The sequence below is a fragment of the Schistocerca gregaria genome, chromosome 2 (assembly GCF_023897955.1).
Source record: "Schistocerca gregaria isolate iqSchGreg1 chromosome 2, iqSchGreg1.2, whole genome shotgun sequence".
In the NCBI taxonomy this organism is placed as follows: domain Eukaryota; kingdom Metazoa; phylum Arthropoda; class Insecta; order Orthoptera; family Acrididae; genus Schistocerca; species Schistocerca gregaria.
Genome location: NC_064921.1, coordinates 144590215 through 144602777, shown reverse-complemented (window position 1 = coordinate 144602777; position 12563 = coordinate 144590215). Strand labels below are relative to the sequence as shown.

General features: G+C 42.9%; 1 protein-coding gene across 1 annotated transcript in view; it reads left to right on the top strand.

The window, feature by feature from the left end:
• LOC126336557 (uncharacterized) overlaps window positions 1-12563 on the top strand; it is a 145167-nt gene that overhangs the window by 101858 nt on the left and 30746 nt on the right. The window lies entirely within an intron of this gene.

The window sequence follows — 12563 nt, the reverse complement described above, 5'->3', positions numbered from 1 at the left end:
ACCGCTCGGCCACCGTGGCCGGCTTGCCGTTATTACCGAGATTTGTGCCCATCCCTGATTGTGGTTTTCATTCTTACGTTAGTAATAATTTATTAATCTTTTCCAAATATCACTTTATTTCGACTGATATCATTTTCTGTGTTACTGGTGGCGTAGCAAGTTTTTCACTAAGAAAATGAGGTTCCAGTTTTTCGCTCGTCGATAAGCCTTAGGCAATAGCTTAGGAAGTATCAAAAATAACTACCAAGAAGTCTTGAAACAATGCCGTCAGACCGGATGAAGGAAAATACAATCTGTAAAAATTCAGTTCTTGACGTACCACAGAAAAATCATTTTATATGATGCTATAGAGTTAAGTAGACCTGCTGATAAATTCCTCAATATCTTCTACAGAAAGTGCTCCAAGCAGCAACAAGAATTATGATCACATTGTGTTAAGATACCTTGGCCGATGTCTATTGCGATAAATGGGCAGGTGGAAGAATAGTTTCAAGCTCTGCAAGTTCACTCGATCCCGTTTCTCTTCTTTTTACATTTTTATTCGTGTGGGCGCCTAAAACAGTTAGCTTGTACAACGGACATTCAAATGAGTGGACGCTTTTTCAACGTGTCATGGAAACTAGCAAGACCAGTAAACACCCTCTGGTGGTCGTTTAAAAGGCGCCAAGCCAATGGTCCTGAATAAACAGAAACTAGAAGTGATTTTTAGTATTTTCAACAAGTTGATAACATTATAACAATTTTTATGACTTGAAAATTTCAACCATATCGTCTAATGTACAAACAGATCCGCTAATGTGCAATTCTAGATTTTTCTACATTAATCTCGTAACGTCACTTTGCAGGCAGTTTATGTTTTTCTTGTTATGTTGTGAGAAAAGTCTGTCTGTAATTCCTTGACATATCATACATGTATCTGCACTCTGAAGCTGTCTCAGGAAAAATTTCTCACCTATCACTGAAGGAAGCCAGCCTTTCTTAGAATCTGCTTAGCCATCCTTGATTTCAAACAAACTTCACGCTGGCAGAAAGAAATATGTCACTGATGCAGGTGTGAGCTTCCACTGGAATTCTTACATTTTATTACTTGACTATTTGGATTTCTTCGCAGCTCAGTGTTCGTTCAGCTACGCGAAAATCAATGCCAATTCACTGCGAAGTCTGACGTCATAATATGGAAACACCAGAACGTTTCACTTGTGTTGCACATGCTTCTAAGTCTTCCACGTTCTATTTAAATTATAAAAGCTATTTTCCAGGGACTTTAGCCGGTCTGTTTACAGGACCTCCTCAAGGCAGAAGGACGTCGATAAGTGGAGTCTTCCTGTCCGCGAAGCGACTATAAGTGGCCCCTTCCTGTGCTAGAGGGCAGTTCTGAAGATTTTTAGCATTCGCGTCAGTAGTTATGGGTTTCATATGAAAGAATTTCAGCCTATCTCTCCGACACAGGGAAACAAGTGGACACGAAATTCAACTGCAGTTACTCCTTGTATCCTTTCATGCAACATGTTTCAAAACCGAAAATGTCATTTTAAACACTTATGCTAGTAACTGAGACAAGATAAATATGTAGCATTGATGGCAAGCAGATGCGTCAGAGCTGTTGAGCACTGAAAACACGTTTCTTCTTTACAAGTTTTCTAAGTTTCATTCGTCACGTTTTATACACTACTGGCCATTAAAACTGCTGCACCACGAAGATGACGTGCTACAGATACGGAAATTTAACCGACGGGAAGAAGATGCCGTGATACGCAAATGATTAGCTTTTAAGAGCATTCACACAAGATTGGCGCCGGTGGCGACACCTAAAAGTTTCCAATCAATTTCTCATACACAAACAGCAGTTGACCGGCGTTGCCTGGTGAAACGTGTAACGGAACCTCTTAAAGCTTTACTTTACCGAAATATGCGATACCCTCCAAATTCAGCCAGTTTAACGAGTATTTATAGAAAAGTTATTGCGTATGTTAAAATGATTTCATAACATGTCTCCATAAACAGTCAACCCATTAAATTATACTGAATAACTGACCCACACAAAAGTTAATATCACTTGATCATTGATACAGCAAATGTCATCCTACAAAAACACTAAGTTCATCTTAAATAATTAATATGAAGTACGAAAAATAGTGGCCAATATACGTATTTTGGATCTCCTTAAACAAAAATCACCCAGTGAAACCTATTTGTTCACTAAGACCTTTTTCACTCAGTATTCACGTATACACTCCTATTTTAGACGAAAACCATTTTAATTCTTAATAATTCATGTTATTTACTTATTTATGCAAATTACAGAAGTCAAATGACAAACTTCTAAAAAAGAGCCTTTTTGTAATGAAGAATTATTCTGTCAAGTCAACAAATCTGTCATTTTAATAACCTGTTAAATTATGTCACTCGATATAAATTAATAACTTTTCTGCACAAATTATGATAACAGACTAACATGTGACTTATAAACTATATCTCTTCTTAGTCGTTCTTTGACAAGGTTATAAATACAAGCAGCAAGAAGGACCGGGGGCGCAGTCTGAATGTCACTTTAGTAAAGCTAAAGTATTTTGTTATTGTTCGAGGTGGATAAACATTGCAAAGAACATGTAAAAGAAGTGCTACTTTGTGTTGTGTCGTTGTCTTTGGTGGACCGTGGAATTAAGATGGCCACCAGAGTAATAAATATTTGTAGTTTAAATACTTGTTAGTTTCGCTCATTATTTATCATCAAAAGCACATCAAAGACACGGGATCTCATCTTTTTACCCCTAGACAACCAGTTTAGAGCCAGCATTAGCATCGACACACAGCAGCGATCCAGCAACAAGCAGCAATTACCACAATGCATTTTAATGGCGCCAACCTAACATCAAGTGCTAACAAGCTCCGTAAATGGGAGTGAAATAGTGAGGATATAGCAATATCTACGACTAGGCGACCATTATAAACGTTGTTGTGATGCCTCGTGTAAGGAGAAGAAATGCGTACCATCACGTTTTCGACTTTGATAAAGGGAGGATTGCAGCCTATCGCGATTGCGGTTCATCGTATCGCGACATTGCTGCTCGCGTTGGTCGAGATCCAATGACTGTTAGCAGAATATGGAATCTGTGGGTTCAGGAGGGTAATACGGAACGCCGTACTGGATCCCAATGGCCTCGGTTTACTAGCAGTCGAGATGACAGGCATCTTATCCGCATGGCTATAACGGATCGTGCAGCCACGTCTCGATCCATGAGTCAACAGATGCGGACGTTTGCAAGACAACAACCATCTGCACGAACAGTTCGACGACGTTTGCAGCAGCATGGACTATGAGCTCGGAGACCAAGGCTTCGGTTACCCTTGACGCTGCAATACAGACAGGAGCGCCTGCGATGGTGTACTCGACGACGAACCTGGGTGCACGAATGGCAAAACGTCATTTTTTCGGATGAATCCAGGTTCTGTTTACAGCATCATGATGGTCGCATCCGTGTTTGGCGACATTGCGGTGAACGCACATTGGAAACGTGTATTTGTCATCGCCATAATGGCGTATCATCTCGGCGTGATATTATGGGGTAGCATTGGTTACACGTCTCGGTCACCTCTTCTTCGCATTGACAGTACTTTGAATAGTGGACGTTACGTTTCAGATGTGTTACGACCCGTGGCTCTACCCTTCATTCGATCCCTGCGAAACCCTACATTTCAGCAGGATAATGCACGACCGCATGTTGCAGATCCTGTATGGGCATTTCTGGATACAGAAAATGTCCGACTGCAGCCCTGGCCATCACATTCTCCACATCTCTCACCAACTGAAAACGTGCGGTCAATGGTGTCCGAGCAACTGGCAATGAACAGCTGTACCTGTACACGCCATCCAAGCTCTGTTTGACTCAATGCCCAGGCGTATCAAGGCCGTTATTACGGCCAGAGGTGTTTGTTCTGGGTACTGATTTCTCAGGATCTATGCAACCAAATTGAGCGAAAATGTAATCACATGTCAGTTCTAGCATAATACATTTGTCCAATGAATACTCGTTTATCATCTGCATTTCTTCTTGGTGTAGCAATTTTAATGGCCAGTAGTGTACATAAAAACATCGAGTTTGCACTTATGTTGATGATATTATCGTAGAGAAATGATTCGACGACTGTTCTCAACTCATGATTTCACGATTAAAATTAATAACCTTCCTGTAGTACTTATGACTAGGCATTTAATTTGTGTTTTCGGTCTTTGTTATAAGATAGCTGAAAAATCAGAAACTGAATTTTTTTGGTAGAATGTTTGACCGGAGCGAAAACAAGACTCCGAGCAAACTACACAATGGGTTTTTGTCTGAATTTTCATATCCAAAAAAAGAGCGAGGGAAGCACAAACGGAATATCAAACTGACCAGGGTGGGGTATAGTTTTGCAAAAAAACATTGATTGAAGCTAATCAGCGCAATTAAGCAAAACTCAGTTATTTGAGGGAAAATTCAAATATTTTACGAGCAGCGGCTACGTAAATGAAGCATCAAACAGTTCATCTCTTAAAAGCATAGCTATTTTGCATGTAAACGGTTACTGATTCCTATGATATTTAATTGTCGAAAGAGCTTCCTTCGAATCAAGTACTGATTTTAAGATATTTCGATGACATAGGATACTAGAAAGGGAAATGAAATGCAAAAAAGTTTATCTCTTCAAGTCCAAACTGTTTCGCTCGTAAAAAGGTGCGTGGTTGTGACTTTTAACTTTGATGTGCGGTTGCATCTGTTTGGAGCCGTCAGATGCGTCCCCGAGTGGAAAAGTGTGTTGACCCGAGGGCAACCATTCACAGCCGTCACTGGGTCGATGTCTGCGATAGTTGGATCCTGTGGCTGTTTTTATTGAGGCATTTATCAGCGCGTCGCAACCAAGTCAGCTGGCTCACACTCGAGCAGTTTGCGTCGTAGTAGTCTTCGTAACAGTAAACACAACAGAAGTCTGATGAAAAGTGCAGTACATCATAGAAAATGCGTGATTACATAATCTGTTTTGAGATAAATACACACATGGTGGTAGGGACACTTACTGTCCTTGCTTTTACAGTGCAGCTGAGGTGAAGACATCAGTTTGGGATGATATGCATGAGCAAGGTGAAAAGTGTTCGGTCTGTAAGTGAAAAACTACCGTTTATTGAGAATTTCCTGATCGCTGGGCGCTCTACTTCTCTACTGGTAGGAGTCATTAGTAATTTGAACATTTTGGGGCATTAGTATTTCATGTTCTGCAACTGCCAATGCTGCAAATCTATCAACAGTACTGTTACATTGCTGCAACTCTTTTGTGTCGTTTTACGTTCAGCGAAATTTGGTGTTGTCAAACTATTGTGTCAGTTACCTACGCTTCCTCAGATAAAATGTGTTCGAAAATATGTCATATCAGGAAATAACTAATGATGTCACCAAGTACTGACTGAGACGTGTTGTACGTGCACTGCTTGAGGTAGGCAGAACCTGATTAGTCCTCACTGCACCCCACCCTTCCCCCCTCCCTCCACCACCTCTTAGCAATCTGTCTGCTGGGCAGAACTTCCTTTCTCCTCTACCTACCCCTCACAAGAGAAGTGATATAAATAAACTTTTTATGTCAGAAATCCATTTATTTACCTGTTTTAGCTCATTGCAGCTTGTCTTCAAATTTCTTAGTTTTCACTTTCGTCAAGGAACCTGTGAAGGCTGGTGCATCATTTAATATTCTTCTTTTGCAAGCAGGCATATTCCCACATTTTTTCATCCATGTGGTCCAGAAGAGTTATATAATGTCTTATTTAGATTCGTAATCGAAATAAGGCATTTCACACACACACACGTTTATCGAAATATTGCAACTCTTTTGTGACCTCGTTTTGGAGTTGTGGAAATTATACCTGAGGCAAACAATGTAGACGTCTTGGACAGTTTTAACGTCAAAGGATTCGCCTTTAAACTGGGAATTACACTGCAGAGCAATCAGCTACATCTGTACAAGTACAGGGGCGCTTTCAACTGAAACGGCAAACAGTCTTGAAAGAGCTCGTAAAAAGATGTATGATTGGCAGTATCTTCAAATAACTGGCAACTCGCATCAGTTAACATTAGGCAGGAATCAAAATGGTTCAAATGGCTCTGAGCACTATGGGACTTAACTGCTGAGGTCATCAGTCCCCTGGAACTTAGAACTACTTAACCTAACCAACCTAAGGACATCACACAAATCCATGCCCGAGGCAGGATTTGAACCTGCGACCGTAGCGGTCGCGCGGTTCCAGACTGTAGCGTCTAGAACCGCTCGGCCACTCCGGCCGGCAGGAAGGAATCCAATTTCCATTTGGTTCGCACCTTCTTGACCTTTGTGCAGAAAGGCGTGCAGTAGTCTGCTGCATCCATTTTCAATAAGCTGCCACAAGAATTCAAAAATTTTAGCAGTAATCAAGGCGGTTTTAAATCTAAACTGAAGAGTTTCCTCATGAGTCACGCACCTGAAAATTTGAGCTAAATCCTGTGTTACATTGTTCACTGCGTTTATATAAACTTATAGCTTTCTGTCTTTTTAGAGTTCGTAAACATTTCATTTTATCTATTACTTTTTTGTTGAAATTTTATATGCTGACACGTTCCATGACCAAGAAGATTTGCTCCTCACTTTGGTCCTACGGAGTTAGACGTGTAAAATAAAAAAAAAGGAATCATCACTTCGCCAGCTCGTTACCGTGTCATAACTTTGGAGTTGCTGAGGTTGCAGGCATCTGAAACAGAACAGTCGAAACGAAACGTTCCAAATGGTGCCGACTTCTAACGATCAATACTTGGTGATCATTGGGCAACTTATCACGCCCTTACTAGAGCTAGTGTACTGGGCACTCGTAACATACCAATTAATAATACGATCAGTCTTATGCGGCCCATGGTGCCGTCCCACAATAACAGTATTGGCTCTTGAAGAAAAAAAGTTTCACAACTACTGTTCTAGGTGGTATTTCTCTCTGCTGTGTTTATTTATCCGTGGTCAGACATCAGATGACGTGAAATCGTAGTACGGACCTCAGTAAAACGATGGCTCCGAGCACTGTATTAAAATAACTGCTAGCAACAGATGAGCAATTGTTACAGTAACTGCTTCTTCTCAGTAACCGGTTATTTGTATAACATACGTTACTTTTTGCCACCTCTGACATGTTGATCTTCGAGCCCCAGGGTCTCCACGTCAATTGCTTCGCGTTTCTTCGCGGAAAGATGGTCTGTCACTTCGTTTTCATCGTTCAGACTTGTATCGCCGCACTGGAAGCGTCTGCGCTACCTTTCCACTATGTCATGTGTTGATGCCCTGTTTCCCACACTTCTTTCAACTCAGAATCGTCTGTTGCAGCGTTGATCTCCTTGAAATGCAGAAAACGAGTAACTTGATTAGCGGGCCGCGCTGCTGTGGTGTGATCCGGTACTTTGTCACAGGGATTTGCAATGTGTTAGGAGGTATGCGAGAAAAGTAATGACATTGATTTTCTGTCTAACAAAGCTTTTTTTTTATCAAACATCAATACTGCCCGCTTCAATGTGGTTCCCTTCTCCAGCTGTGCACCGGTGGAGTTGTTGCTCCCAACCTTGGTAACCGCGTTGAAAGGCTTCAGTTGGTAGGGCCTACAACATTTCGGTCACATTCTTTTGAGTATTTTCCAGAGTCCTAAAATAACGCCTTTTTAAGACTTTTCCAATTTCGGGGAAAGAAGAAAGATACAAGGGCTCACTGCAGGAATGCCTTTTGAGTTCAAAATTTTCTTGATGAAAGTGGCGGAGTGACATGGGGCGTTATGATAATACAGTGTCAACTTGTCTGCCATGTCTGGTCTCAATCGATTCACCCTTCTGCTGTACGTTTCAAGGACGTCTTTATAAATCACTTGGTTAGCAGTTTGTCCTAGACGCACAGGTTCCTTATGCACGATACCTCTACCGTCAAAAAAGCAAATCAGCTTTGTTTTGATATTTGATTTGCTTCTTAGAGCTTTTTCTGTCGAGAAGATGTCTAAGGGTGCCACTCCTTACTTTGCCGCTTGGCCCTAGGATCGTATTCGACGTACGCGTTTCCTTGGCTGACTTTCTGCTTTATTGTGAAGTTTTTCGACACCATTTCGGCACAAATCTTTTGCATGTGCAAAACTTTGGTCAAAATTTGATTTACGGTGATGGCGTTTAACAGGTCACCTATCATCCTTATGGTTAAAACGAAGGTCTGGTCCCACAAGAGCAGGCACATAGACACTTTCGTCTGTTTTTTAAATCGAAAACCTTCCTGAGCGAGGTTATTAGTTTTCCAAAAACGATTCGTGCCAGCGAAATACTTGTACCCTTGATAAGGAAGGCTCCCCACACGCCAGTTCAACTTTTCAAAGGTCACACTCCCGGAATCACCTATCTCAACACAAAACTTGGTTTCATAACGTTGCTCTAAATTCCGCTGTCCTATTTTCGTAACACACAACAAAGACACAGCTTCTGTGATGGCGCTCTCAAAAGTCCCGTGATGGCTGTACGAAACCGAAAATCGGACTTAGCATCTGGAAGGGATGAACACACTTGGTCTACACGAGCAGAACAACACGGCTTTGCCAGATCGCTCGCAGTGTTGTCAGTCTCCTTACTTTTCTCACACACCTCGTACCTGCAAACAAACAAAAATTAATTACCAACGAACTAAAACGGATGTCTTACGACGTCCGCCCCGAGCATATGCAACGAACATAAGCGAAGAAAAAGAAGAAGAAGAATAAAAAAGCGTGTTCGGTCAGAGCGTTAGCTACCCTTTCTAATAAAAAAAACTGAGCGAACAGATGAACCAACAAACTGAACGGGTGTCATCGGACGTCCGTCCTGAACAAATTCAGCGAACAATAAAGAACAACTTTTTTTAAAGACGCTATTAAAATACACTCGATACTTCTTGATGCGTGGAAGGAAATAATGAAAAGGTATGGATTAAAAAATAAATAAAGATAAGAGTGAAGTAATGGTATTTGGAAGAGAGGAAGGAATCATCAGAAATGTTACCTTGAATGGAGAACACCTCAAAGTAGTAGGAAGTTCTACTTATTTCGGGAGTGAATTGTCTAGGGATGGAAGAATAAGGAACGAAATTAATAGGTTACAGAAGGGAGGCAATTTCTACCAAACAATAATACACCTGATTTGGAATAATGAAGTTTCAGAAAGAGCAAAACTCCTTATGTATAAGAATTATTACATCTCTGTTGTCACCTGTGGTGGTGAAACATGGACAATAACAGAAATGGACTGGAGCAGACTGCAAGCAGGGGTAATGAAATTTCTCCGAGCAGTTAAGGGGAAAACAAGAATGGACAGAGTAAGGAATGTAGAGATTAGAAAGCACCTGAAACAAGGAAGTATGGGAGAAGAAATTGAAAGAAAGAGATTAAGATGGTATGGGCATGTTAAGAGGATGCATGGGCAGAGACTGCCCAGAATTATGGAAGAACTAAGGATGGATGGGAAAAGACCTAGAGGGCGCCCAAGAACACGATGGAAAATGGGAGTGAGAATATCTGTAGAAAGGTGAAGTGTGACCTGGCAACAAGTGGAGGAAGAAAAGTGGTGGGAGGACCGAGCCAAGTGGAGAGGACTCATCAGCACCCAGACCCGGCAGTATATTGAGCGGGATTCGGGTATAGATAGATAGATAGATAGATAGATAGACTGCATAACCAATTAGCAGCGCCGATTTTTAAGGAAATACTGCTTCCAAACTATCGTCTGAAAGGGAGCCTTTTCAAAATGTTAACTAGGTTTGTTTTCCACAGAAAACGTCAAAAGACCTTGCGTATGCCGAAACATAGCATTTATTCAATGGAGTTGGTGCCGTTTAACTTCATGTTTTCCATGCTTTTACGAAAAATACCATCCTGCAACTTGTGCTCGTAGTGTCGAAAGCGACGATTAACTGTGCATCTTTCGAAAGCCGTCTGTGCCGGTCAAAACTTGTAGGTAACAAGTCGTTTCGGGCTCCTTCCAGCTATAAAGGATTTCTCAAATCACGGACAAGCATACATTTTCAGTATGACTTTATGCATTCGGTCGTGTACTAGTCGATAGTTATGAATGTTACATTATTTGTGATAATAAAAATTGGTAGACTGCCAAATAACATTGTAAATTTAATAAAATATCATCCGATTACTCGTACCTTCCCCATTATATCAGCTGTAATATAAATAATAAAGAAAATGGCTGTGTTGAAAATAAAAAAAAAAACTGACGAACACAGCTCGATCCAGCGATCCAGCGGCTTGAACGCCAAACACTTTTTTTTAATAAAACATTTTGTTCTATATTGTTCGTTGAATTTTGTTCAGGGCGGACATCCAATTACACCCATTTGTCGATGATCCGTTCGCTCAGGTTTTTTATTATAAAGAGTAGCTAACGCTCTAACCGAACATGCTGAGCTACCGTGCCGGCACCACTCGACTGCGGCCGCTTAATGGTTAAATGACCACGCACAGATATATATATTCGACGACCGAAATTATCTTGAGATTTTCTCAATAATGCTTGGGAAGTAGGCTACTGCTTACACATTTTGTTGTCCTCATGGAGTAGTACGATTGTACGAAGTTGGCAGTAAATCGGCTTTCGAAACGCCGTGGCCTCTCCTTGTAAGGCAGCTGCTGTGTGGAGCTCAGCTCCAGCCTCCGGCCTCCGGCCTCGCGTGGTCCTGCGGCGGGCGGTGGCCGCGTATTGATCGGCTGAGCGCGGCGCGGCGCTGGCCGAGTTCCCAGCACTGACCTCAGCTTCACACCCGCACCTTCCGATAGCTCCCTCCTCACGCGCCGGCAGCATTCCCTCTGCAAACCACCAGCGCAAGGAGTGTTTCTGGTCGGGGAAGAGACCGTTTCCCGAAACTCACCTTACCTGGCGTACAGAATCAGGTCCCCGTCTAGCTGTGCAATGCGGCAGACATTCTGTTAACGTACGTCTCTGGCGTTTATAGTATTCAGTAACTTCTGTTTCCATATACACCGATCAGCCAAAACATTATGTCCACTGCTCAGCGCGACGTTGGATGCCGCCTGGTGGCATTGCGAGCACGCGACGAGTAACGAAAGTACGAAAGCCGAGAAGACACGAGCGGGGGATCATCCTAGTGAAGATTTGGCCTGCAAATAGCGAAATCCGTTGAGATAAGCGACTTTGACAAAAGGCAGATTCATATTACACAGGGCCTGTGAACGAATCTCTCGAAAACGGCGAAACTGGCCGAATGTTCGCGTGCTACTGTCGTGAGCATCTGCGGAAAGCGGTAGAAGAGCAGTGAAACTACACTACTGGCCATTAAAATTGCTACACCACGAAGATGACGTGCTACACACGCGAAATTTAACCGACAGGAAGAAGATGCTGTGATACGCAAATGATTAGCTTTTCAGAGAATTCACACAAGGTTGGTGCCGGTGGCGACACCTACAACGTGCTGACATGAGGAAAATTTCCAACCGATTTCTCATACACAAACACCAGTTGACCGGCGTTGCCTGGTGAAACGTTGTCGTGATGCCTCGTGTAAGGAGCAGCAATGCGTACCATCACATTTCCGACTTTGATAAAGGTCGGAATGTAGTCAATGGCGATTGCGGTTTATCGTATCGCGACACTGCTTCTCGCGTTGGTCGAGATCCAATGGCTGTTAGCAGAATATGGAATCGGTGGGTTCAGGAGGGCAATGCGGAACACCGTGCTGGATCCCAACGGCCTCGTATCACTAGCAGTCGAGATGACAGGCACCTTATCCTCATGGCTGTAACGCATCTTGCAGCTACGTCTCGATCCTTGAGTCAACAGATATGGACGTTTGCAAGGCAACAACAATCTGTGCGAACAGCTCGACGGCGTATGCAGCAGCATGGACTATCAGCTCGGAGATCATGGCTGCGGTTACCCTTGACGCTGCATCACAGACAGGACCGCCTGCGATGGTGTACTCAACGACGAACCTGGGTGCACGAATGGCAAAACGCCATTTTTTCGGATGAATCCAGGTTCCGTTTACAGCATCATGATGGTCGCATCCGTGTTCGGAGAAATCGCGGTGAACGCACATTGGAAGCGTGTATTCGTCATCACCATACTGGCGTATCACCCGGGGTGATGGTATGGGGTGCCATTGGTTACACATCTCGGTCACCTCTTGTTCGCATTGACGGCACTCTGAACAGTGGACGTTACATTTCAGATGTGTTACGACCTGTGGCTCTACCCTTCATTCGATCCCTACGAAACCCTACATTTCAGCAGGACAATGCACGATCGCATGTTGCAGATCCTGTACGGGCCTTTCTGGATACAGAGAATGTTCGACTGCTGCCCTGGCCAGCACATTCTCCAGATCTCTCACCAACTGGAAACTTCTTGTCAATGGTGGCCGAGCAACTGGCTCGACACAATACGCCAGTCGCTACTCTTGATGAAGTGTGGTATCGTCTTGAAGCTGCATGGTCATCTGTACCTGTACACGCCATCCAAGCTCCGTTCGACGCAATGGCCTGGCGTATCAAG